The sequence below is a fragment of the Eumetopias jubatus genome, unplaced genomic scaffold (assembly GCF_037043125.1).
Source record: "Eumetopias jubatus isolate StellerSeaLion01/CBP00866 unplaced genomic scaffold, mEumJub1_p1.0 scaffold_14, whole genome shotgun sequence".
NCBI classification, from domain to species: Eukaryota; Metazoa; Chordata; class Mammalia; order Carnivora; family Otariidae; genus Eumetopias; species Eumetopias jubatus.
Genome location: NW_028274820.1, coordinates 89,378,389 through 89,405,128, shown reverse-complemented (window position 1 = coordinate 89,405,128; position 26,740 = coordinate 89,378,389). Strand labels below are relative to the sequence as shown.

At 40.2% G+C, this 26,740-nt stretch overlaps 1 protein-coding gene and 1 long non-coding RNA gene across 4 annotated transcripts in view; one reads left to right on the top strand and one right to left on the bottom strand.

Moving 5' to 3' along the window:
* The window catches only part of LOC148162542 (uncharacterized), a 65,290-nt gene extending 42,208 nt beyond the window's left edge, over positions 1-23,082 (top strand). Inside the window, exons 2-6 of one of the 2 annotated variants that reach the window (XR_015766793.1) lie at positions 5,629-5,730; positions 9,139-9,187; positions 9,658-9,763; positions 16,362-16,445; positions 20,517-23,082. This is a non-coding gene — a long non-coding RNA (uncharacterized LOC148162542). Of the gene's footprint in view, positions 1-5,628; positions 5,731-9,138; positions 9,188-9,652; positions 9,764-16,361; positions 16,446-20,516 lie in introns of both variants that reach the window. The other variant, XR_015766794.1, reaches the window with a different exon arrangement.
* The window catches only part of EXOC4 (exocyst complex component 4), a 721,833-nt gene that overhangs the window by 245,151 nt on the left and 449,942 nt on the right, over positions 1-26,740 (bottom strand). The gene's annotated exons all lie outside the window — the stretch shown is intronic.

Genomic DNA, 26,740 nt, shown 5'->3' with positions numbered 1-26,740 from the left:
TCTGCACTCCTGTACCCTTTCCAACTCTGCCCTGGGGCTGGGTTAGCTCATTGGATAGAGAATCATACAATGAGGTCCAGAATATGGCTTAATCAGCTTTCTGATACCAGTTTATTTCACACAGAGAGTAATCACTCAGCATCACACATCGTATCCCTAATCCCAGCTACGTGTTTTGAAAATATATCTTTGTGAGGAGACCAGATGTAACAGGGAGTGGCTTCATATAAACTCAGCCCTATTATTAGAATGATGGGTGTGGGGAGATTAAAACCGCCACAACCACAACACAGAACAAATCTCAGACACGTTCTTTGCTGGTAGTGGACGGCAGACCTCTGTTGACAGACACTGGCTATCTGCTATGCGCGTCCCTCTAGGTTGGAAGGGTGGTAGACGGAGTGTGGTGGAGGAGCTGGGGTGCAGGGGAGTGGACAGCAGGGGCAGTAGGCTGGTGTGTGTATGAGTACATAAGAGCAAGGGAAGGAAAGTCAGTGCCTCCAAGAATTTATGTTATCAGCTTACTGCTGACATTTCAACTTCCAAAATGTAAGAGTTAATTAGAATCCACAAGAAAGTATCCAGAGATTTTAGCTGCTGTGGAAGGTAGCACATTTTGGGGATATATGATCTGCTCTGGTAAGGAGCATCTCCCAGGCAGTCAGCAAGGGAGCTCAAAAAGCAAAAATAAAACAAAACCTAGCAATTGTACAGACTCTCAAGGCTCTACTCCAAACCTACTTACTGCATTAGGTTTTTACTTGGGGTGCATGTTGATAGGAGAGAAGTCAGACAGGAGCAGGAATCTACACTTTTAAGAAAATCTCTAGCGAATTCCTACTTTGCTATGCTTGGAAACCACTACCCTAGGGACACTAGTTATGAGAACTTGGGAGTTGAAAAAGACCGAATTTCTGCACATGACTTGACCAGACATGTCTCTAAACAGGAAAGAGAAACTTAGCGGATCACCTGTTAAAAAGTATAGTTTTCAACCAGAAAGTTCCAGCAAGCCTTCTTACGCCCCTCAGCGGGTATTTATGAGGTCTAGGTAAGTACTGGGTAAAGATGACATATGATAAAAGCAAGCGGGGGGGGGGGGTACCTGGGTGGCTCAGTGGGTTGAGCAAGTGACTCTTGGTTTCAACTCAGGTTGAGATCTCAGGCTCATGGGATCGGGCCTCGCATCCGGCCCTGTGCTTGGCAGGGACTCTGATTTGGATTCTCTCTCTTCCTCTGCCCCTCCTACTTGTGCTCACTCTAAAATAAATAAATAAATCTAAAAAAACCCCAAAACAAACCCCAAGCAGAGGGCAACACAAGATTGCCCAGAGTCCTACAGATGACTGTGGAGTAGCTTCCCCATTTACACTCACTGCAATCCTACAAGGAAGGTATGCTTTCTATGCCCATTTTACAGATGAGAAAACTCAAGGTCGCAAAAGTCTAGTGATTTGCACAAAGTCACTCTGATAATAAGGCAGGAAGTAGTGCTCTAAAGGAAAGGAGACACAGGCCAGAAGTCAGGAGAATGGAGTTTCAGTTCAGGCTTACTCTGTAGCACTCTGGGCCTCAAATGTCTTTGCATGTAAAATAAAGACCATTCGGAAGGTCTCTAAAAATTTTAATAATTTATGAGTTTAAGCTGTCACAAGGAGGGTTTCTGCTTAGTTTCTTTCCTGTTATACTTCATTACCATGTTATAATGATGTTCAGCAAAAGGGGGGGAGGTGTTAAAATTTTAGATGAGATACTACTGCAGGAGTTATCCAAATTTAAGGTTTACATATAGGAGAATAAATAATTTTAATTAATGCACTGCAGTTTCTGCTTTAGGAAAAATGGTGGTGGGGGTGGTGCCAGTGGTTTGAGCTCGACAGCGTGGAAGACTCGTGGAAGACTCTGTGTTCTAATGCCTAAGTTGCAACGACAAGTGGTATCTTCCACGAGACCAGGTGTTAGGGAGTACTGTGTGAGATGTTCCGAAATATTACCAAGGCTGGCTGCAGTAACAACTCTGTCTGGAAAATGCATGCCCGGCATAGCCTGGGATGCAGAGCACATACCAAGTAGGAAACATAAATGTGCAGGACGGCTGTATAATTGTTGAACTTGTGCCTCATATATTCATGGTTAATTTTGGCAAACGATTTCAGTTACGGGAAGGGGGAAGATGGGGAGGGGGTGACTTCTCCTGTCCTCCAGCTTCCCAGAAATGTATTAGAAATGACAGCCTATGATTGCTGCAGACAGCAGCTAATTAACTGTCATTATAAAACACATGTCAGAGCCTGGGGCCTATGAGGGATCTGATGTCTAATTTCTCTCCAGAATAGTAAGAGTCTCCTTTGAAACAAGCTGGTGAATGAATTGTGTTGTCTTATTAATCAACTGATTTCAATCTGACCCCCTATTTCCCCTCCCATACCTTACTCTTTCCTGCTGCATCCCCTCCCCCAACTACTTAGGAACTCATATTTTAGACAAGTGATGGATTGAAAATAGCATCCTGACATCTTCTGCCTAGGCAACCTCAATAAAGAGCTACTGCAGAAATATGATATGGAAATGGGAGCTGTTTGTAAAACCTATTAACTCAATAATGAAACAATTATTCCTAAACAACCATGAAAATTACTTACAAGCCTTATTTTCTCTCATTTTGCCCTATCATGGATTGCGATCCTATTTTCATTCCTATTAATTAGAACAAAGAATTTAATCCTTTTCTCCTATTATGCAAAAGCAAGCATGGTTATTAGGGAGCTATCTAGTTTCCAATTAATTTTATTTAGGGATGAATTGCAGAGACAGAACCATTACTGATGTCCCCTAACTAGGGAGTTAAGACGAAATGGGGCCTGAGTCAACACAGAAAGTAAGTAATTTCCCTCAGTTCATCTTTCCATTCACAAGATTACTCATCAGCTTCCCCCAAAACAGATCCATGACAGTTTGCAACTAAGCAAGGAACGTTTGCAAATGAGGTTAAACGAAACAAGAAAAAAGACTGTCAGTTGATAGAAGTTACGTAAGATCCCGCACATAATACATCCATGGTACCTCCCACTCACCCCCTCCAGTAGTGGTGTACAATGTACATTCATATAGGATTTCCTGGGAGTCGAGGCCACATTCTGTACCCGTTTAGTCTGTGTTACTGATAATGACTAAGCAGTGTTTTTCAAACTGCGTGCGCATCATAACCAAAACGGAATGGGGTGATAATACAATAGAATAGGACAGAACAGAAAATATCAGAGCATACTGTATGTAGTAATATATGTTTCTGTATGTCTGTCCATAAGTATATATGTATGTATGCATACTTGCACACTGTTGGTTATGGCAAAACTTCTGAAAATCCTTGGACTAAGATAAAGGAATTGGTCAACAAATACTCATTAAACATACGTATGACCCCAAAGCAAACTGAATTAGCATACTGCTTGTCAGCTACTTAATGTAGACGCTACTCATTAGACACACCTGCTCCCATCTTTCCTCCACGAGGAGTAATGAGCCAGTGTGAGAATGATCCTGGTGCCAAAGGTCTAAAGATAACCCTATGACTGACTGGTAAAGTCAGTTGCAACTTCCGTTAAGAATTAGCTGTGATCTGGGATGCGGGTAAATGTTGAGAAAGCTCCACGATGTGCATTACAGAAATGTAAAATAAGCCATAATATTTTATCTAAGTGATCAGAGCAGATGATTATGTTCTATTTTTAAAATGGTACGATCTTGACTCCACAGTCAGAAGCAGTCACTTAATTATGACATACTCAAGAGCCAATAAAATCCAGTAATCTGTGCGTACATTAAATGATATTTACATCTGCCCAGGAGAGTACTGATAGATAATTACCATATTGAAAATCCCATTCTGGGTTTTCCCACATTAGCTCTGCTTGCAATATCTTGTCCCGAGGCTTCTGTGGCTCGGGCCTTAGATGGTAACACTGGCCCACAGGCTTAAAAAAGCTAAAGGACTTTGTGAACTGGGTTGCTATACACAGGGTCAGCTCAGGATAAAACTGTTCATTTGTCTCTACATTGTTTTGTATATGGATCCAGCTAGTATTTACCAAGTGATAACTATGTATCAGGCATACCACTGGGGATATGTGCATAAAGGCATGTTTTTTGTTCTCAAAAACCATACCATCTACTAAGAGGAAAACACACAAGTGCACTGAATACTAGCGATTCTGTGACACAGATATAGTCAGTGTCTAGTGGGAAGGAAAGGAAGGAGAAACCAGTTCTCAGGAGAGGCTCATCAGAGGACAGTAGATACTGAAGCTGGCCGATGGCTGGAGGAGAGGAGGACAGAAAACACTCGGGGACGAGTGAGGCACCGATGTAAGGCAAAGCAAAGTGAAAGAACCTGCGGATGGGGGCCAGATCTTCCCTGGAGAGTTCGGACTACACCCAGAAAGGGGGGAAGGGCTGTAGGTAAGGTAACAAAGTAACTGGCCAGGCAAGTCTTACAAACCCTGCTCTGGGGAGAAAGACTATACTCAAGAAGTTCATTTATAAGTTACTGACTGTAACTCTCTCAATTTAGGGTTTCTCTCCTCAAAAGTATGCAATCTAGCTTCCTCAGCACTTGATTATTTAATACCCTCATGTTACCTCCCGCCTAGACTTCATCCTAAGTGCCTTAGCTGAGGCCACCTTTTAAAGAGGAAAAGAGTGTGCCTCAAGATTTCCCCTCATTTCCTTTATGCTGGGGTCAAATACATTTGATTGGAGAATATTTATTTCCAACATTCACTACACTTCTATATAACCGAAGCACTGTATAAGATGCCATAAATAAGATGCTTACTTCGTAGATGAAAGAAAATTTAAATTTGGTGCATGGGTGATAGTTCTTTTTTTTTTATTTTTTATTGTTATGTTAATCACCATACATTACATCATTTGTTTTTGATGTAGTGTTCCATGATTCATTGTTTGTTCATAACACCCAGTGCTCCACGCAGAACGTGCCCTCTTTAATACCCATCACCAGGCTAACCCATCCCCCCACCCCCCCTCCCCTCTAGAACCCTCAGTTTGTTTTTCAGAGTCCATCGTCTCTCATGGTTCGTCTCCCCCTCCAATTTACTCCCCTTCATTCTTCCCCTCCTACTATCTTCTTCTTTTTTTTTCCTTAACATATATTTGTTTTTCTTAACATTATTTGTTTCAGAGGTACAGATCTGGCATGGGTGATAGTTCTCATCTTTGTCACCCAGCCTAAACGTCACCCACCCCCCGTGTAAATATACCCTAAATCTCTTGGCTAGAAGTATTTCTATCCCTCTTTGAACTGCCACAGCATTTTATTTAAACTTCTTAATGTAACAGCATTTTATTTATTTTTTAAAAAGATTTTATTTATTCATTTGAAAGAGAGACAGAGAGAGTACAAGCGGCGGGGGCGGGGGAAGGGGAAGGTGGGAGGAGCAGAGGGAGAGGGAGAAGCAGACTCCCCGCTGAGCAGGGAGCCCGATGTGGGGCTCTGAGCTGAAGGCAGACGCTTAACCAACTGAGCCACCCAGGTGCCTGTAACAGCATTTTATTCAAACTTCTTAATGTGTGTGTTACTGCACCTTTCATTCCGTGTCTCTTCTACAGGGTTATTAGCTCCTTAAGGAGCACTAGCAGGGCACAGGCTTTTGAGGAAGACAAACCTGAGTTGGAACTTCAATTCTGCCCTTGGTGGCTGTGTAAGCTTCGGTAAGTAATTTCTCTGAGCCTCAAATTCCTCGCCTACAAAATAGATGTAATCACCAACCACCTTTCAAGGTTGTTTGCAAGATTAACTAAAGTACCTAGGACAGTGCCTGATACATAGTTTGGGCTCAGAAACTGCTATTCTGTCTCCTTTTCCTTTGATGAGGGATCATACATCTTTATCTCTTAGAATTGCCTAGGAAGAAATGATACACACTGAAGATATGCAAAAAATACTTGGTGGTCGAGTAGATAAATGAATGAAAACAATACATTAACTCAGGAAATCTCCAGTAGCAGAGTTCAGCTGCACTAGTCGAGTCATGGGAGAAAGACTTGTGGACATGGGAATGTCCCTGGAACCCCTCACATGAAAGCATGAAGATGACAGGCTCATGACTTTATGGGAGCCCTACTGTTAGGGCTATAGAGTGTGAAGAGTCAGTCATATAATTTTGTAGATTTCTTGGGAGTTGTGAAATACGTTGGTGCTTAGATGTAGAGTCACTCTGAATTATTCAAGTCCAACTGCCTACTGGAGGTGATTTATGAGTTCCAGTCATTACCAATGCTACCACCCCAACCACCACTCTGGGTCTGGAGGCTGTCAACAGCAACTTTTAAACCTCTGGATGAGACTTGGTTCTTTAGGGTCAGTCAGTTTCCCACAGGGGCCCGGCATGATGCTTTTATACATAAAAGGTGCTAATCATTCAGGATTTTCATCAGTAATTAATCAATGGAAGACATCTTGTTTACAAGTTGCTGGAGAAGATGCATTTGGGCTATCTTCTTTAGCAATACAGACATGCCACAGGACAGAATTTTCTATTAGGTCACAACTAAGAAAAATTTTAAAAGAACTGCTTCCCATAATACCTTCTATATATAATAATATAGTGCTCCATAAAAGGCAAAGTAAAATATGCTGATGGAAAGCAGACAAGCAACACTATTTTCAAGATATGAAGCTATTGGGCCCTGTGTTCTTTTTCAGTTTGGAAACTTATTCAAGATCCTCCTCCTACCACCAAGCTTCCATGCCTCCCCTAAAAATACAGAAATTGCAACTGATATATTTTATCACCAAGTGATGGAAGTTGCTTGAGTCATAGCTGAATTCTTAAACATACATAATTCTACAAAGAAAACTTTTAAAAAATAAATTAAAAAGTCAGTTCTTGGGACGCCTGGGTGCCTCAGTCAGTTAAGCGTCTGACTCTTGTTATCAGCTCAGGTCTTGATCTCAGGGTCAGGAGTCAAGCCCTGCACTGGGCTCTGCACTGGGCATGGGGCCTACTTTAAAAAAATAAATATAAAAAAGGAAGTTCTAACTGCTGTTTCACTTACAGATTATTCTTGCTCTTAACCCTAGTCCTAGATTAGAATCCCCCTTGGTAACTCATCCCGAATTCATTTCTTCAAATGGATCAAATTTAATTTGTGTGAAAGCTTGTCAGTGGCACCAAAACTTAGTTTATGGTGGCTTAAGTTGCACTGGAAAAACATTCCATGGCTATTCTTTAATTCATGCTGTTGGAGACAATGTCCAAGAGGCTTTAGATGGTAGGGTTCTCTCCTTTGTTTACGCAGGAAAAGAGCAGAAAGTTACAGGCTACAGGTATGCTGAGAACAGTTTAAATTGCTTCTAACATGTTACCTTGATCAGTCATTGCTTTCTCAAATTATGTGGAAGAAGACAGAACCCCTCCCTCTTTTGCACTCAAGTTATTTTTAGAGCAGTCTACACTAGCGGTTGGTACTGCCTCAGCCACCTGAATGGCTCTCACAGAACATGCTCGCCTGAAAGTGACAGGTGACCTCTTGATAGCGCTCATCCTTTCTATGCCTCCACGTCATCTGACACGATCACCATCATTTGCCCCCTCACGTGGGAAGGAAACACATGGCTATTTTTCCATTCCTTGAATATTTCCCTTTTCTTTCTCCACTCACTGTTCCTCTTTGATCTCTTCAGCTTCATTTCTTCCATCTAACCTTAAATATCAGTCACCTACTTCTATTTTTTTTTTTACTTTGCATACCCACACTCAATATCATTATTGTAGTAGCTTCAAGGCATCTTCTATACCAATGACTAAATACAAAATTCATGACTAGTGCTTCTGACACAAAATTTCAACTGCCTGCTGTACGTTACCACAAGCATGATGTAGAGGAAGCTCCAATTCAAAATGTACAGCATGACTGCTAGCTCCTCTCTCAATCCAGGCCCTTGCTCTTCCTACTGTATTCCACATATTCTGCTTAATGGCATTCCCATTTGCCCAGTTACTCAGTTTAAATGTCATGGCCTCTGATATAACATCCTCTCTTCTATGTTCCCATAACTTGCTCTGTATATTTTTCCATAGCACATATTACAAAATTTTGAAATGCTCCATTTACTGATCTGACTTCTTCACTAGACCATGGGATGCCTTTTTTCTTTGTACACAGTTCAGTGCCTTGTCCTCAATCAAAAAGTGTTTGTTGAATTCAACTGAACATCTGTCCTAAATTCAGCATCAAATTTTAGGGGATTCATTAGTGTTAACATGTAGCTAGTAGATATTGCCTTCCTGTGACTCTAATACAAATGTCCAATGGTAACAAGGAATCCCTCTCAAAAAACACTGCAGTGTGTCCATTTTGCCAATTAACATTCATTACCTAACCTTGGTGATAGTTTAAACTAGATGTAGATGCTTTACATATGGAATTTGATTTTTCATCTCTAGCCCTAGGCGGCAGACACCACTGATAGTCCCATTCTATAAATAAAGACCCTGATTCTCAGATGATTGGCAATTTACCTGAAAAGGCATGCTTTGAACCCATTTCTGTCTGGAGCCAAAGCTAAAGCTCTTGAGATAAGAAAAGTTTTTGATGTGAATTAGGGAGAATAAACAAAGAATAAATGGCAAAAAAGTTGATATTTTAAAGAAAGAAATTAATTTTAAACTAAATGAAGGAAAAGAGAAGACTCAAGCTCTCTGAACAGATGCAAGGATACATGCAAATGAAAGGGGACAGTTATGTAAATAAGAGTCCTCAGCTCATCACAAGGTAAGTGGGAGAAATTTTTAAAAATATCTAGTGGGAGGAAGAGTCGGAGGGAAGGGGAAACCTTTGGAGGAAGGGGAAAATGTCTGAAACTGAGAGAAGATGAAAAGAATGAAAGAGAAAAGACCCAACTCTGTTGGGAATCTTATTTTCACTCTAATGATAATGATTTGCAAGCCTGAGAAAACCTCTAAATATACTAGGTACCATGAGTGATTATAACCAAGTGATCTGGGCGATCTGACATTAAACAAATGCTTCAGACAAGGTATTAAAAGGTGAACTGCACTTGTTGGTCCTTTGAGGATCACTGTCAAGTACTAATTCTCTCCCTCTCTCTTCTAGAATAGGTGATAAGGAGTTTCAGAATGACAGAGAAGGTTTTCCTTAACAGGTGAAAATTTGTCCTTCGTGTGTGGATAGCATCAGTTGGTGGTTTGGTATAATGTTGACCATTATATTCTAAAATTTATTATTCCCAATTACAATTTGATATTAAAATAACTCTGTTAAATTTTAGCCAGTCCCAATTCCACTGAGTTAGATAAATATTTTCCAACTACCATTCTATTAAAATATCACTATTATTATTTTAGAAAGCATATTACATTGGAATTTAATTTCAATAGCAAGTGAGTTGCTTTCCTTTAAAGAATTACACTGTTTCCTGTATTAAGCAAATAATAATTAACACAAGTACATACAGTTATAATTAGCAGGGAATTTAATTAAACAAATATGCCAACATAACCAGATGCATGACAAAGTAATTGTAATATGCCTTGCCAATGTATTCTTTCCCACTTCACAGTTCTTACATAGTAATTATAAAGCTATCTCTCTCTTTTTTTTATATAAGCATAGAAGTTCTAAATATGAGCCTCCCAGAAGCAAGTACAAGAAAGCAAATAGAAGAAATCTTACTGAAGAGGAAGCATCGATAATGCAATTATTTCACTCAGAACTCCTGGTAAAAGCTCAATTGAATTGGATTCTTTAACTCTGCTTGAACTTTACCAGATTTCATTCTACTTCAGTTTTATGGGGCTGAGCAGAAAACCGTGTGTGTGTGTGTGTGTGTGTGTGTGTGTGTGTGTGTGTGTGTGTGTGTGTGTGTGTGTGTGTGTACAGTTCTCTTTTAAAGCCTGAATGCCACTTTGTGTCCCAAAGGAGTCTCAAAAGAGAATAGGGAAATAAATTATAAAAGGGAGAGTAACCATAATTCACAGGTAAGGTTTAAAGTGTGTATGCTTATTTAACACTGAGGAAATAAAAATGATGGGTTAATCTGATAGTTTCCTTATAGGAAAGACTGTAATACAGAGGAAGGTGAATAATGCAGAAAAAAGAAAAAATTTATTAGATTATTTCCAGAATAACTCCAAGTATAAACTTTACCACAACGCTATGTTATTAAAAGATCTTAAAATATATCCCCCCCTTTTTTTAAAGATTTTTTATTTTTAAGTAATCTCTACACCCAATGTGGGGCTTGAACTTCCAACACTGAGATCAAGAGTTGCATGCTCCACCACTAAGCCAGCCAGGTGCCCCAAAATACATTCTTTTCTTATATTTATCCTATACTTACAAAAAAAAATGATACTTTTAGTGATTAAGAAACAAATGATTGCTCATGGTAAAAAAAAGAAAAAAAGAAAAAAAAAAGCACATCTAGAGACAATATATACAACTTCTAATTCCCGAGTCTACTATAGTTAGAAATATGCATGAACCTTGGGTTTTCAAAATGAGAACCAGCCATTTTCAAATCCTATCTATGTTGCAAAGCTGAATATTCAGCTTTTTAATTTTTACCTAGCACAGGTTACATGTAAACCAGGGACAAATTCAATTAAAAGGCAGGTGGGTTATGACTATATCTGTTAGAGATCACTTCTATTTAAATATTAAGACCTGAAAAAAAAAAGTTAAAACCTGAAATCAAGGGGAAAAAAACAGAGATTCTGATTAGATACAACACCCAGTTAAATGAAAGTACAAACTCTCCTGAAGCAACAGGATATGCTCATTTTATAGGAAAACAAAACAAAAGTTTATGTTCACAAATAATATAATAGCCTAAAAGTTCCACCTACCTGGGTAGGACTTCATAGGTTATCAAAAGCTTTCACACATTTTAGCTTATCTGATGGTCACAACTGTATGATACCTAGTGATTATCTATATTTAATTATGCAGGAATTAGGAATTGAGATCTGGAGAGGATAAATGTCCTACCCAAGATCACATACCTAATAAATGGCACAACCAGGTCTTTGAATTTTGAATTTACTGTCTTTCCTACCACGTTGCAGATGTCACACAAAGAAGAAAGGTCTATATATATGTATAATAGATCTCAACGCTCTCCAGATTAGCAAAAGCTTGGTCAATATTAAGCAACTCCTTAGCTAACAGCAAGTAACTTACCAAGCTACTCAATACACTGGAAACTCCTAACTTTCTCATTATTTCTAATATTATGCAAAAGAACACTGAACGGAACTATACATATCTGAGATACAGAGTTTCTTTCCTAACGATCTCATAGGAAGTCAGTCCTCTAAGACTAGGAGGTTTTTGAACTGAGAGCCTCAAACCAAACAGATCCAGTGCGTGTCTGCCTCAGTAAAATGCAGTACGCTTGGACCAAATCCTCTCGGTCCAGAGCATGCTGGAACTCTCCTAAGAGGGGTCAATGGATTCGTCCCCAACTTAGAGACACCATAATGAAACATTCATGAGGCTTCTTGCACTAGAAGAGAAAAGAGGGCTTCATATCTTCACTGCATGCTTAGAGCACCCCTTCTTCTTAATGGCAGGAGTATCAGAAGGATAATTTTTTTTTTTTCAATTGCGACCTTTTGGAGAAGTTTTTCACAAAGGATGCCAATCCTAGTTAAAAACACCTTGACATCTGTTCAACATTTGAAAACCACATAGAAATTGTGGGATGCAGAAAGATGAGCAGAAGTGAAAGTGGGGAGGTAAAATAAAAATTTATTAAGTTGAATCAACTGTTTGCTTGGCACTCTGCTCACTCATGTAGCCACAATCCCTCATTTAATCTTCACATGTAATCTATAAGGGAATCAGTATTGTCACCATTAATGTAAGAGACCTGAGCAAAAGTCACAAGGTTAAGAAATTCTACTGATCCATGACAGTTATGTTTTTATGGCTACAAAAATCAAAAGAAAACTAAGAAACTTTGAAGTACTTTTGAGAGGTCCCATAGTTGGTAAATCCTGGGACTGTGAGGGCCACTAAAGCAGAAATGTCTAGCAGAAATCTGTCAAACTGCTTTCAGAGAACATTTTTCTCCATAGTCCTTTCCCCAAGATTTGTTCTTAATAAAAGGACTCTAATTTTCCTCTCTTAAAAGTGTGGTGTTGTAATGTTTTTTTTTCTTTGTTGTTGTCGTTGTTTTGCTGAATACTCAGGTAACTTTTCTTTCTCGGAAAACATTAAAATGCAAGCAGCCCTGTATAAAAGCAACACCAGCTGCGAGCATTTATTAAGCATTCTTCTAAAACTTGCATATTAATGCATCTAATCCTTCCAACAACGCTATGAAGTCACTTTACAGATGAGCAAATGGGCACCAGGAGGTTAAGGAATCTACTTACCATCACATTGCTGGCAAGTTAAAGGAACCAGTGGTCTAATTCCCTTTTTTAGGATTTTAAAACTGGGCTCTTTACCACTTAATTCATTCAATAAACCAACCAACATAACCAAACATTTTTCTTGTTGCTGCTAGGTACTGTTCTAGGTGAAGGGGATCCCGAGAGGAAAGGCATGGTACTGAGTCCTCAAGGCAGACACATAATAAGACAGTGAACAAACTATACTCCAAACTTTCATTTGCTAGAGCTGGGTGACTTAAGAGACAACCATTTATACTTGGTGCTCAGTCCTGTTTTAAATAAACCTAACCACCATTCATAAGTTTCTGTGTGGTCCCCAGGCTAGCAGCACCAACTCCACCTGGAAGCTTCTTAGAAAGCAGATGTCCATGGTTCTATGTGGACACGCCACCTTTGGCCAGGCAGACATCCTGACTTTATGTATGGATGTCCAGAAAACAATTATTCTCCTCCCACATTATAAAAGCAATACATGTTAATTGCAAAACACAATGAAATGTACAAAGTAAATAACCATTGTCAATGTTTTGGTGCATTTTCTTATTAGAGACTATATAGTTAAGATCACATGGTATATACCATTCCGATTCTACTTTATTCCCTTCTTATACAGTATCATTAAAAACACTTGGTAAAGGGACGCCTGGCTCTTAGGTCATGATCCCAGATCGAGTCCCGCATTGGGCTCCTTGCTCAGAGGGGAGTCTGCTTCTCCCTCTGGCTGCTGCACCCCCTGCTCAATCTCTCTCTCTCTCTGACAAGTAAACAAATAAAATCTTAAAAAAAAAAAAACACACACTTGGTAAATAGCATTTTAGTTATTATATAACACTATGTCATATGGCTGTAGCACAATACCATTCCCCTATCGCTAGTTTGTTTCCAATTTTCTACAGTTATAAGCAAGCTGCTGGGAACATATTTGTGCAAAAATATTTACTCACGTATCAGTGTACTACCTGGATATAAATATCTATAAGTGAAAAACACTAAGTTTAAATATTTCCATACTTAGTGGTTGTATCAATCAACGATCCCCCTGGCAGAATATAAGATTATCTGTTGGTTTACCATTTGACAAGGGTAAGGAAATGGTTTAAGGTTCAGTTTTTTGTTTCTAATAATGTTTAATATTCACCAGTCATTTATGACATTTTTACACATATAGGCTCTCAGTTATTGACTTTTACTATTTAACTGAAGCCATATGAAACTGCCCTTTTATAGGTAAAATATAGTTGAGAGTCAGCAATTTCATTTTGTTCAAATCCAATACGTTAACTTTCAGGATCTGAAATTTTGTCACTTAAGATGAAAATTCTATCACTGTATATTGGGACAGGACATATACATGTGAAAACAAGAAAAAAAACTCTTGTCAATGATTTCAGTATCCTCTTGGGTCCCACGCAGAGGTCTGCCTCCTTCTACAACCAAGTATCCAATGGGATTATAGAATTTATAATCCCATCTTAATGTTTTCCCTTAACAGCATGTCAGTTCCTAGAGTAAAAAGGAAGAGGGGAGGGACGGCTCTCAAATCACTGGAAATCTGTCCCCTTTCAATCTCAGAATCCTGTGTCTTCCAGGACAAGTCTCCATTCCTTTTACCTGGCTACCTGATGTCACCCCACATCTGTGCTTTTTCTTTCCTGTTCCAAAGATGTAGAGAGAGAAGTCCAGATATGAGAGAGACGAACTCAAGGAGGCAGTGAAGAGCATTCACATATCTCTGCGTGTGCCTTTTGCTCACTGCTTTTTTTTTTCTCTTTTGAGAGAGAGAGAGAGAAGGCAAGTGGGGAGTGGCAGAGGGAGAAGGAGAGAGAATCTTAAGCAGGCTCCACGCTCAGCATAGAGCCCGACACAGGGCTCGATCTCATGACCCTGAGGGGTCACGACCTGAGCAGAAATTAAGAGTCTGACACTTAACCAACCGAGGCATCCAGGCAACCCTTTTGCTCACTGCTTCTTGGTAAGAAGAAGTGAAGTTTCATGTGAGGAGAGAGAAGAAAAGCCTTCTGACAGGAACCTAAACTGTCCACTCTGTCAGTCTCTTCAGGATAGGTAAAAATCACTATGCCCAGGTGAAAATGGTTTGCTTACTGATTAGTACTGCTGGTAAGTTATAAAGGGAGGTGGTTAGAAGTGAACCAAATCATATAGAGAATATACTTACTAGCTATTATTTCAATCAGCAAAGTTGATTTCACACCGAAAAGGAAGTCAAATACCAGTCAAGCAATATGGTGGGGTGGGATGGGATGAGCAGTTAATCTCTCTTCATCTTTTCAGCAATCTGGGGTCTAGTCCTGGCTCTTTCACGGAAACTAGGTATGGGACTTTCAGGGAGGTGAGAGCCAATCTATGTATCAGTTCACTCTTTGGTTAAAAATCAAACAAAAAAGATAGTTTAGAAGTGCTCTAAAGTCTCCTTCCAGTCCTCGATTCTATGAAGACATTGCCAACTGGATAATCCTACAGGCAGCCTCTTTTTCTTTCAACTTTGGCAACAGTACATTCTGCCAAGAGAGCTTCATAGCAAATCTTTCAAAATAGGCTCTTAAGCACCCTTGAACTCTCACATATGCTAGAAAATACAAGGGTTTTTATGAGTTTCATGAGTCTATTTCAGATGCTTTAGAAGAAATAGTGTTATCCAAGTTAATTAATTCATTTCATCTGTGTGGCGCTATGCAATCGTTGGAATTTTTCCAAAAGTGCTCCTCAGGGTATCTTCTGCTTACATTGTTTTGTTCAAAATTTCAGAGGTAAACATCAACAGAAAATGCTAATCATCCTTTAAGACTTCTTAATTAGGGGAGGCGGAAGCCCCAGTAGATTTGTCGTTAATACTAAAGTCTTAATTTATTTGTTCGTTTGACAATCTTGATCATGCCCAATTTCCCCCTTTCCTCCTGGAAGCACAAGTTCAGTACTTCCATGTAGCTCCAAGAGTCACCATCTTTGACTACAGTCACAGTGACTGTCCTAAACTAATCACACCCAAATATTCAAAACTCACTTTAGTCAATCTGATCATTGATAGGCTGATACATGCGAATTTTGGTGTGGGGTTGTGAATAGGCTGTCTTGTTTTCGTCATCAAGTTGTAAAGGTGGGTATTACACAGGTCAAATAATGATAATAACGGAAAATCCAAGAGATGATATAAATATGTTTACTCTATTATAATTTTGCTGTATCAGCTACTGCTTACAAATAAGGAGACCATTTCCTGGGCCATGTAAATATTTTTATTACAGAGAACTTTCTGTTGTCTAGAAAAAAGACTTCTTTTAAATTAGCCTGACAAGACATTAGACATGCTATGTTAATTCTAACTTCTTTCTTTTGGAAAGACTTTGTAGTAGAGTGGAGATGATAGAGGAATGAAAGTCAGGAGACCTACCTGCCTGCTTTTGCTACCAGTCAAGGTCTTTCCTAAATGAGGCCTAGGATGGCAGAAAGTCAAACCAGCTGGGCAGAAGGGCATTCACTGGAGTAGCAGAGAGAAAGCGCAGGTGTGCGTATAGCATCAGACAGGGAGGTCGGGGGAGTGGGGACTTGCCCTGGAAGACACGGATTCTGAGATTTAAAGGGGACAGGTTTCCAGTGATTGGACAGCCCCCCCCCCCCGGTCTTCACCCTTACTCCAGGAACTGACATTCGCTAAGGGAAATATTATAGTAGTGTATGTCCTTCCTTATCCTATTCCGTCACTGAAAGCCAATATTTTGAAAAAATTTGTGTTAAGGAAAAAAAAAAGTAGTACGAATCCTCAAACGTAGTTACTGTCCAAAAATACTACACCAAAATGCTACTCTCCTTGCTAAAAAACACCAACAGAGAAAGGACAAGGGCTCCTGAGCGTCTCTGTTGTACAAATCTGACTCAATACATCTGCTGTGTCCACAGGTTCTACGGAGAGTCTCACTACATGGAACTGAGCATCACAACAGGATGGGTAAAAATGGACGTTATCTCGCGGTGATTTTTCCTGTAAGGGATTTGACTTGTCCTCTCATTTTCATCTTTGGTCAGACTGGTGCTGACTTGGAGGCAATGATTAATTTTAACCTGTACTCTGCTTTTCATTTTTTCTGTATTTCTTGTGTCTTCTTTTCTTATGGTAGAGGCTAACTCTAGATCAAACTGGAAAGCAGGGGAAGGGTACTACCACCCACACACTTTACTCTTCTTCTGTTGGACTCCTTCCTGAACTCTGACCCCCCCCCACCCCCCCCCACATTCAAAGCCCGGCACCCTTTCTCCTACTCCTTTTCCTCCTTGTCCATCAGGACTCCGACTCAGCAAGGTGCTTCCCTCGGCTTGCTGGCATGGAGAAAAGGGGTCAACAGCCAAGTGCTTCTAGGCCACACATATCTGCTAACTTTATGTGTGGTACTACCCAGTGGGGGTAAGAGAGAAGTCCTAGAGTCATGGCTGCAAGGTCTGAATCCTGGCTCTGCCATTTACTAATTGTGTAACCATGACACAGGTATGCAATCCTGATAAGCCTACATTTCTTCATCTGTAAAATGAGGAAGGTCACAGGATTGTTGTGTTTTATAAGGTAATCATATAAAGCCACTTTAGATCTGCACCTGGGATACAGTAAATATGCACTGAAGTTTAGGTATTATTTTTATTACATCATTAATTTGTTATTATTAATCATCATCGATCAGCTCCTCCCAGATCATTAGAATTTTAAATTCAGAAAAATAATGTCTTCATCTAATATTCCAGGAAAAAAAGAATTATGTGGTCATATGAATTTGGGAAGTCCTGGTATAAATAAAAGTAAATGATTTTTTTTTCTTATTATGGGACTTTTTAGGATCTTTACTATCTTACGGAGTAATTAATTACTAAAAAGGGAACTAGTTGTAGCGTTTTCCAATCTTATTCTTATTTACTTATGGAATTATTCCCCTGCCTAGAACATCTCTTAACATTTTGCAAAACAGAATTCTACAGAACCCATTTAGGGCAAAATGCCTTAACCTAGTAGATTTTAATGGCACAGTTTTAGGCACTGTTATAAGCTGGAGGGAGGGAATCTTTGGCATGGGGAGCAATCCCTGAATCTCACAAATCTGACCATATTTAAAACTGCCTAGCCTATCAAGTTGCCTCTGGCCCTTCTCCACATTCTTCTGCACCCTCCAGAAATGCCTGGAAATTTCAACTTTTCTTAAGTACTTCAAACTGCCAAAGCACTTCAATTCTTGATTTTTCCTCAAGAACACCGTGATCTTTATACTCTTTATAATCTAAAGTTCGAAAAGGCACAATGTATCACAGAAAAAAAAATACTATATATTTTAGTTAAGTTATTAAACTTCAAAGATTAAGAATCCCTTGGGTATCCGGGCAAGAAAAATTAATGCTACTTTATACATACGCACACCTCACACACATGCACCCACCCACACTTTTCAACTTTTCAATAACTATATGGCGTTCCTGTTCTACTTACAAAACATCTATATACATACACAAAACAGGGGTGAAAAGAAGATTATGTGTTCATCTCCAATGAGCTCACTGCATTTGAACATATTTCACTACCAAAACTCTCTTATCCTAAGTGTACCTGCTGGTTTGCATGTCTGTCTCCCCTAGACAGCAGGATATGCCCCTTGGGGACAGAGTCCTGGGCTTTTCATCTTTGTAACCCTAGAGTCTGGCATGGCGCCTGAGAGGTCACAGGCATTCAATAAATACCCATTCAATTCAATGAATAAATTATGCATTGATTTAATTATTTTATACTAGCTTCTTGACTTTCCTTCTGGGTCAGTCATAAGTAGTAGCATTTTAAAGATGTTTCCTACAGAGTCCAGCAATTTAGAATTCCATGACTGAACAGAAAATAAAAGCAATCCTGAAAGTGATCCTTCCTTCACCTCTCCGGATAAGAAAGCAGGATGTGGACCCAGTAGGCCTGAGTTCCAATCCCTGCTTCACAATTTACTTGCTGTGTCAACTCAAGCAAGTTACTTACTTTTTTTTTTAGGGCTCAGTCTCCTTGTCTGTTTGAAAATGGGGTTAATAATAGTACTATATTAGTCAGGGTTCTCCAGAGAAACCGAACCAATAGGATGTGATAACTCTTAGAAGAATCCATTATCTTGTTAAGCACAGTATCAAGAAGTCTCTTAGTGATGACCCCACAGTCTCTCAGGAAAAGAGCTGTTTGCTGATATTCTTCTCTCCCATCTCAACTAGGGCATTTCCAAATTTGAAGCATCCTCTTGATACTTCTTTAAACATCTAAATCACAAAGCAAACAACATCTACATCTTAAAAAATGAGACCCTTCGTATTTTTTTTCTAAAACTACTTTTCCCTCCTGTGTTCTTTAACTCAGCAGAAAAATCCCAAGCAATTTAACTAGAGCCGTAAAATGTAACTTATGTTCAATGGCTTACATTCAACATTACATCATTTCCCCATTATAATCACATTTTAAAGTAGGAGCCACTGCCTTCACATATAGGAAGAGGGTCTCATCCGTATAAAGGCAGGATGTCGGTATCTGCTTATCCACTTACAAACAGTAAACAAAATCTTGACCAACCAGTTGCATAGACAGATTTAGCAATAACGTACAATGAAGCTAGGGAACATATTTAGTCCTTTAATACCTATTTTTTAAAAAATTTTGTTTATTTATTTGGGGGGGGCGAGGAGCAGAGGGAGAAAGAGGGAGAATCCCAATCAGGTTCCCTGCTGAGCGTGGAGCCTGACAGGGGACTCAATCCCATGATCCTGACCCTGAGGTTCATGACCTGAGCCGAAACCAAGAGTCAGCGCTCAACAGACTGAGCCACCCAGGAGCTTTATTTTTAAAGCACAGCCAGACAATCATGATCATGCCCATTTCCCCCCTTTCCTCCTGGAAGGTTCATGACCTGAGCCGAAACCAAGAGTCAGCGCTCAACGGACTGAGCCACCCAGGAGCTTTATTTTTAAAGCACAGCCAGACAATCATGATCATGCCCATTTTCCCCCTTTCCTCCTGGAAGCATGAGTTCAGTACTTCCATGTAGCTCCAAGAGTCACCATCTTTGACTACAGTCACAGTGACTGTCCTAAACTAATCACACCCAAATATTCAAAACTCACTTTAGTCAATATTTTTATGTAACTTTACAGTGTGTTTGATACGTGCTTTTTTAGAATTTCTTCCCATTTTCTGCTTTCTTGGTTGCACAATATTAGAGAAAGAGGAACCACATCATTTTTCCCACCTCCCAGAAAGTTAATACTTTCTGAATCCTGTCATTTCCATAAATTTTCCTTTCCTGTGCTTACAGCAAAAGATTCTTGGTCCCCAGATGGTCTTGCATGAAACATTTTTTGTGTTTGTGCATTGTGGTATTTTTAAATGGAGAGGGTCCAAAGCTTTCACCGCATTCTCAATGGGGTGAGGTACAGGGCAAAAAAAGAAAGAAAGAAAAAAAAAAAAGCAAAGAACTACCAATGCCATCAAGGTTTATTACATTAAGGAGTCACAGACCGGCTACATTGTAGAAGGACTTTAGAAATAATCTTAGAGACAATAAAGCTCAATACCTTCATTTGACAGTTGGAACAATGGAAGTTCAGAGAGATAAAGTGAATCTGAAAGAACTTTTTTTTAAAAAATTGACATTATCAAAATAAAAACAAAGTGTCGGTGGAGGTTTCCTTAGCTATTTAAACATCCCCACCCTCCCCCTTAACTTGGAACACAGGTACTTAGAGAAAACAAGCAAGAAGTGTCATCAAGATGGTAATTATGGGTGATTTATTTTCTGTAATGGAGTAATACTGTTTTTATAATGAAAATGATAATTATGAAAATTATATGGAAATATGAAAAAATATGATGTGTAAGAGGAAAAGCAGAATACAAATTAGTACACGTGGTAGTGTATGAATACATATGCAGGAGGAAAATGACTGAAGGCTATGGAACTAAAAAAAGGCTGTTATGTTGTAAAAGAATGATAATTTTTTTTCTTCATCCACATATTTCACTGGTATCAACACTGTTTTCTTGATGATTTCATGGTGCAGGGAGCCACCATGCAGACTTTGGGGAAATAAGTTTGGAGGACGAAGGGGCGCCACAGAGAAGCGAGGACAAGATATTCAGAGCAAACTTTCCATCCTGAGTCGACATAAAGAAATTACAAATGGGGACATCTGAGGAAAGAGCCTACAAAGCTCAGTGTGTGTGGACGCTGGGTTGTGAGAGTGAGAGAAGACGTGTATTGTACCTACTGGCACAGAACCTAACCCATAGTAAGCATTCAGCGAATGGAATTTAGTGTTGCCGTTACTCTACTGTGACACCTTTGAAAAATTCTACACAGAAGGCTTACTGACTACCTTCCTATGGCTTTGCAACATTGTGAAGAACCTTCTACAGCATCTAGTAGGCCTTGCGGTAACAAAGCTGAGGAATGCAGGATTTGTTAGCACCTGTTTCTGGTGGTCTTTGGTCTGATCCTCAGCAGTGGAATTATATTTGAAATAGACTATGTTTACCGAGGAAGGCATATGGAAGAAATGCAGCGTTGACCTTTATGCAAAGATTTTCTTTTTCTATAGGAGAATGATCATTATCAAGAAACATTTACTAATCACCAACTAAAATACGCTGTTTATAAATCTATGGGAAAATGTGAACTATTCTTCCTTGATAACCGCAAGGACATGTGTGTAGAGAAAAAGAAATCAATTTGGTTTCTCTGAGCAGCTTTAGACCTGATCCTAGAAACAATACTTAGTAGCTCCTTTAAATTCTAAGAGAGAAAAATAGTCAAATTTAATAATTATTAACTTATAATTTATTACTAATTAGGCATGGGATGTTTTATCCTATTTGTTGGCATTAAAGTTAAAGTAAAACCAAGTTGGTTTTTAAAGTGTTACTCTCTATCTTTCATAGTACATCACCTCACATAACCAATCAATACTATACAGTCATGATGGATGGACATTTTATCGCAGTAAAGAACTACAGTAGGGGTGCCTGGGTGGCTCAGTCAGTTAAACGACTGCCTTCGTCTCGGGACATGATCCCGGGGTCCTGGGATCGAGCCCCATGTTGGGCTCCCTGCTCGGCGGGGAGCCTGCTTCTCCCAACCCTCACCCCCCGCTTGCGCTCTCTCAAATAAATAAATAAAACCTTAAAAAAGAAAGAAAGAAAGAACGAACTACAGTAATTTGTACTGGTATCATTTGGTCCTCCTTCCTCTGACCATTCCTGAAGTGGGGGTATTCTCTAAGGGTCACCCTTACGGAATAAACTCCCTAGTCCATTTCGACTATTGTCATGGCTTCAACTACCACTCCAATACCACAGACTCCCTGACATATACGTCCCCCCGCGGCCCACGGGAGCTCCTGAGAGGTATTCCTAACCAATGCTCTCCTCTTGGGTATCTATCTCATCAGGACCAAGTGCTCCAAGGTCAAATCTAAATTTATCATCTTTGCCCTGAAGCCTGCTCCTAGTCTTACAGTCTCGATTTCAGAGAAAGGCACTGCCACATACCCACCTGCCCAAGGCAGAGCTGGAGAGGTCGTCCTGGCCTCTTGCCTCTCCTTCACCTCCAGCGGATGGTCCCAGACCTGTCAATTCTGCTGATGAGACCCCTTCGCTCCAGCCTTACTCAAACAACCTTAGTTCAAGACCCCATCGTTTCTCAACCCAAATGTTATAATACAGTGTTCTCATTGCCTTTGATTTTGCCCAGTTCAGAATATTCTCTATACCAGTGAGTTAGTACACATGAAGGGTGTGTGTACCAGATACTGTCTGGCATGTTGTTGTAAGGAACGGTATCATTTCCTCCTCCCTGTCCTCCACCCTCTTCTTGACATTTCAACCATTCTCTGACTTCAATTCCTTCCATGCTCCCCAACTCGGAAAATCCAAACTTACTAGCCCTCTACGTAACAGGCCCCCAGGCTCCAGCCATAGCCCAATCTCTCCAGCCTCATGTTTACCATGCCTCCACGTATGCCCAGCACTCTGGGTTCAGGGGGTGACTTGCAGTTCTGCAAATGTGTGAGCATCTTTCCAATGTTGCGCTCTCCGCGTGTTCAATTTCTCAGGTTAGGATGTCATTCCTTCCTTGTTCACCTGAAGAAATCTTTGCCTCCAAGATTTAACATGAATAACTGCTATGGTCTGAATGCCTGTGTGTCCCCCTGCCTTCAGTTCACAGACTGAAATCCCAGCCCCCAAAGGTGACGGTGTTTATTAGTAGGTGGGGCCTTTGAGGGGTGACTGTGAAAGTGAAGCCCTCAAAAATGGGATTAGTGCTCTTGTGAAGGATTCCACAGACTTCTTTCTCCCCTCTCCGCCTGGGGTGGTGAGGCTACAACAAGAAGTCCACAACCTGGAAGAAAGCGCGCACCCACACCTGCCGGCACCCTGACCTAGGATTTCCACCCCCTCGAACTGTGAGAAGTTAATTCCTGTTGTTTGGAAGCTGCCCCAGTCTGGTATGTTCTTAGGGCAGCCTGAACAGACGAAGACAATGTTGTAACGGTCACAGAGGCTCCCTGCACCTCCCACGTGGAGGTCATCTGATTCCTCCTGCACATCTCTGCAGCACTCCGGACAACTCACTGGACCTACCAGGTGTTAAAATATCTCATTTCTAGAGTTTTGGGTTGTTGTTTAGGTGGAATCTAAGATCATCCCTGACTGTTCGGTAGTATGTTTCCTTACTTAAAAACATCAAGTCCCTTCCCTGTGTCATATTCTTGGGTGTGCCGGTGATCCAACAATGAGTATTTTCCAGCCCCTGCTTCAGTGAGATCAGTGTAAGATAGGAGATTTTAAAAAATAAATAGGTACAATGAAGACTACAAAAGTGGTCTTGGGAGAGAAGAGTTATTTCAGCTTCTTGGTATCCACATTCCTAATAGATGAAAGATTGCTATATTTATAAATTTAGGCTGAAAATGTTCAGAACACACAAATAAAGCAAATTCTAAAGAGATTAAGCTCTTTGATCTTTGACAGAGATGGTCAACACAGTGGAGAAAAACATCCAGAGTATTTCACAGAATAAAAGGAATGGTGTCAGAGTAGCAGGAGAGACCACATCACAGGAAAAGGAAGCAGGCTTCTCCTAGGCAGGGTAACACTAACAAAACACGGGGCCAGATGCAGGCAATGATGTGGGATAGTGTCTGACAGAGCGAGCAGAGAGTTCAAAGGTTCAGACAAGTTGGAAAACTGCAGACTCTGGAGAAAGACTTGCAAACTTTGCTAAGGGAAGCAAAGCATGGCCCTATTGTAGCTCATCTTCCATGACACTATCCCATGAAGTTAACATTTACCTGCTGAGCAAAGCTGTCCGTGACTTCTCTCAGTCTCCCTCCCCTGGCCAAAAACCAACCAAACAAAACTTTTATGGCTATGGACTGAAATTCATATATTAAACGTCTCCCTAGAACTCATATATTAAAACCTACTTCCCAATGTCATGGTATTTGGAAGTGGGGCTTTTGGGAGGTGATGAGGTCATAAGGGTACAGCCCTTGTGAATGGATTAGGGCTCCCATAAAAAGACCCCAGGAAGCTCTCTTGCCCCTTCTGCCATGTGAACAATCAATAAGAAGAAAGCCATCTATGAACCAGGAAGGGGGCTCTCTCTAGATACTGAATCTGCTGATCTTGGATCTTGGACTTCCCAGCCTCCAGAACGGTGAGGAATAAAAGTCTGTTGTTTCAGCCACTTATCTATGATATTTTGTTATAGCAGCCCAAATGAACCATGGCAGCTTTTCTCTGTTTCTCCCCTGAAATGCTCCAATGGCCTTCTGTGCGCACTCTTTTTTGCTCTTCAACAGTGATCGTACTTGTAACTACTTGTTTTAATGTCCACTTTTCCCACTATACTGTAGGCATCGTAAGAGCATAGACCGTGTCCATCTGTTGGCACAGAGCTGGACACAGGGTAAGTGCTCCACACATACTCTGAAGGAACAAAAGAATGCACACACCAAAAAATGAACAAATAAAAAAACAAACATTCCAGAAAGATGGGTGCCATTAATCCCATTCTATGATGAGAATACCCCCACTCTGCAAAGTGAGCTGACCGGACCACACTCAGAGAGACTGTGAACAGCAAAGCCAGTCATGAACCCAGAGCTACTCAGACTCTCCCACCCTTGCTCTTGCCTCTTAATTCCACAGCTTCCTTTCGACTGCAGCACAGTAAGAGCAAGCAGTGGGGAAAACCAAATTCATAAGTGTTGCAGAGACGTAAGTGAGTCCCCGGGAAAAGGAAGAGTAACTGGCAAAAGAGATTTTAAACGCTGGTCCTAAAGAAAATAAATTCAACAACTCAGAAGCTATCAGAGAGTAGCTATTCCAAATTAAAGGAGTGGTAAGTAAGAGGGTAGTTTCAGGGGCTCCTGAAACTAGTTAAAATAGAAAATTAGACATCACACCTGCATTTTAAGCCAACACGCAAAAGCCAGTACGACAAAAAGAGCTGTCCATAAAACTGTGGTTTTGATGGAAACAAAGAACAAAGCCTAACAAGCACTCAAACCGAGATGCTGCTATATATGGAGTTTACTCACTTACGTCACCCACCTAACTTTTGCTTTCCTGCTTCAATTCAGCCCATGAAAACCAATTATATTTGAATGAAATGGAAACCAAGCAGTTTCTTAGAAGATGTAACACCCTCTTACATGCTGACAAATCAAATTTGGGTGGAGGCAAAGCAGCAAGGAAATTTCAAACTATTTTGGGCAGTGTGTTTTCTTGGGTCTTTCCCTTACTAACCCTTCCCACCCCAGATATTTGACTAATTGGAACTCTAGATTTCAAGCTGAAGTCTTGAGCTGTAATTTGTTACATCTGCTTTAAAATGTGACTGGAATCTCAAATGATTTAATTGTAACATTTGGGACTGGTGAACACTAGTGCAATTACAAATAACTACCAGAGAAATGTTAATAAATGTCACTTTGTTGGGAAAGGAAAAAGACAGGATCCAACTTTATGCAAGCAATTAAACGTGCTTTTGTGACCATCAAATACACTGGCCTTCCAAATATTTTAATGGTCTTCAATGGAAACAAGAAACTCAAAGGATTCAGTAAACCAGTCAGGAGATCAATTGCTTTCTCTTTGGTGGTCCTCCTCCATGCCAATCCGCATGTGTGGATATAAAATACAAATGACTTCTCCAGGTAGTTTGACTTGCATTTCAAGAATCTTTGCATTTTCCAAAAATTGGTTTTCTCAAGTCTTTCCACTGAAAAAGCTCAAAATAAGTCTATAATTCCCTCACACATCAGCTACTCATCTCTCATGTCCCACACTATCTCACTTTAAAACTGGTCTCCCCACAGAATGATGCACCATAGGCATTTCTCCTTTCTAGGTATATTCATTCCAGAAGAAACCAGTAAGCTACCAATGGTACTCCGAATCTCCATCTAGGGAGGCACATATAAAGCCAAAATGAGAAACTGGAATTCAATGGACACACTGGAAAAAGTGTTTTAAGCCAATGATTCTTTTACGATTTTATTTATTTATTTATTTATTTATTTATTTATTTATTTATTTATTTAGCAAGTGAGAGAGCATGCAAGCAGGGAGAGGGGCAGAAGGAGAGGGAGAGAGAGAATCCTCAAGCAGACTCCCTGATGAGTGCGGAGCCCAATGTGGGGCTCGATCCCAGAACACCAATATCATGAGCTAAGCCAAAATCAAGAGTTGGATGCTTAACCCACTGACCCACCCAGGCCCCAAGCCAATGATTCTTAAATATACTGGCATCTAAATATGCTTGAAATACAAATTTCCACTAATGTTAATAACCATGGCTCACTTAAGAAAGCATACAGAATCCCTACTCTTGGGGACAATGGGAGGCAGACGCAGTAGAGAAACAGAAGCCCATGTGATCTGAATCCCCCCCCAGATAATTCTAATGCACACTCCTTTCTCCGCAGATGAGCAGAAAATCCTAGCATTAGGCCTCGTAGCTTTCCTTCACTTCAGATAAATTTCCAGAGATCTCATTTTGGTCTCAGAGGCATATATGTTTAGTTTTCATGGCAACAAAATCCAGTGGCCCAGAAAAAGCCAGCTAACCTGTAGGAAAGGCAACAAAGAAGGGCAAAGGTATGTTCCATAAGTAGCTAGGATTCTTCTTCTTATACTGAACCTCAAGGTGGTGTAAAAAGGGGACTAAATTAGTGAGGAAAAAGAATCTACCACTGATTTGATGTTAAAATACTAGTTC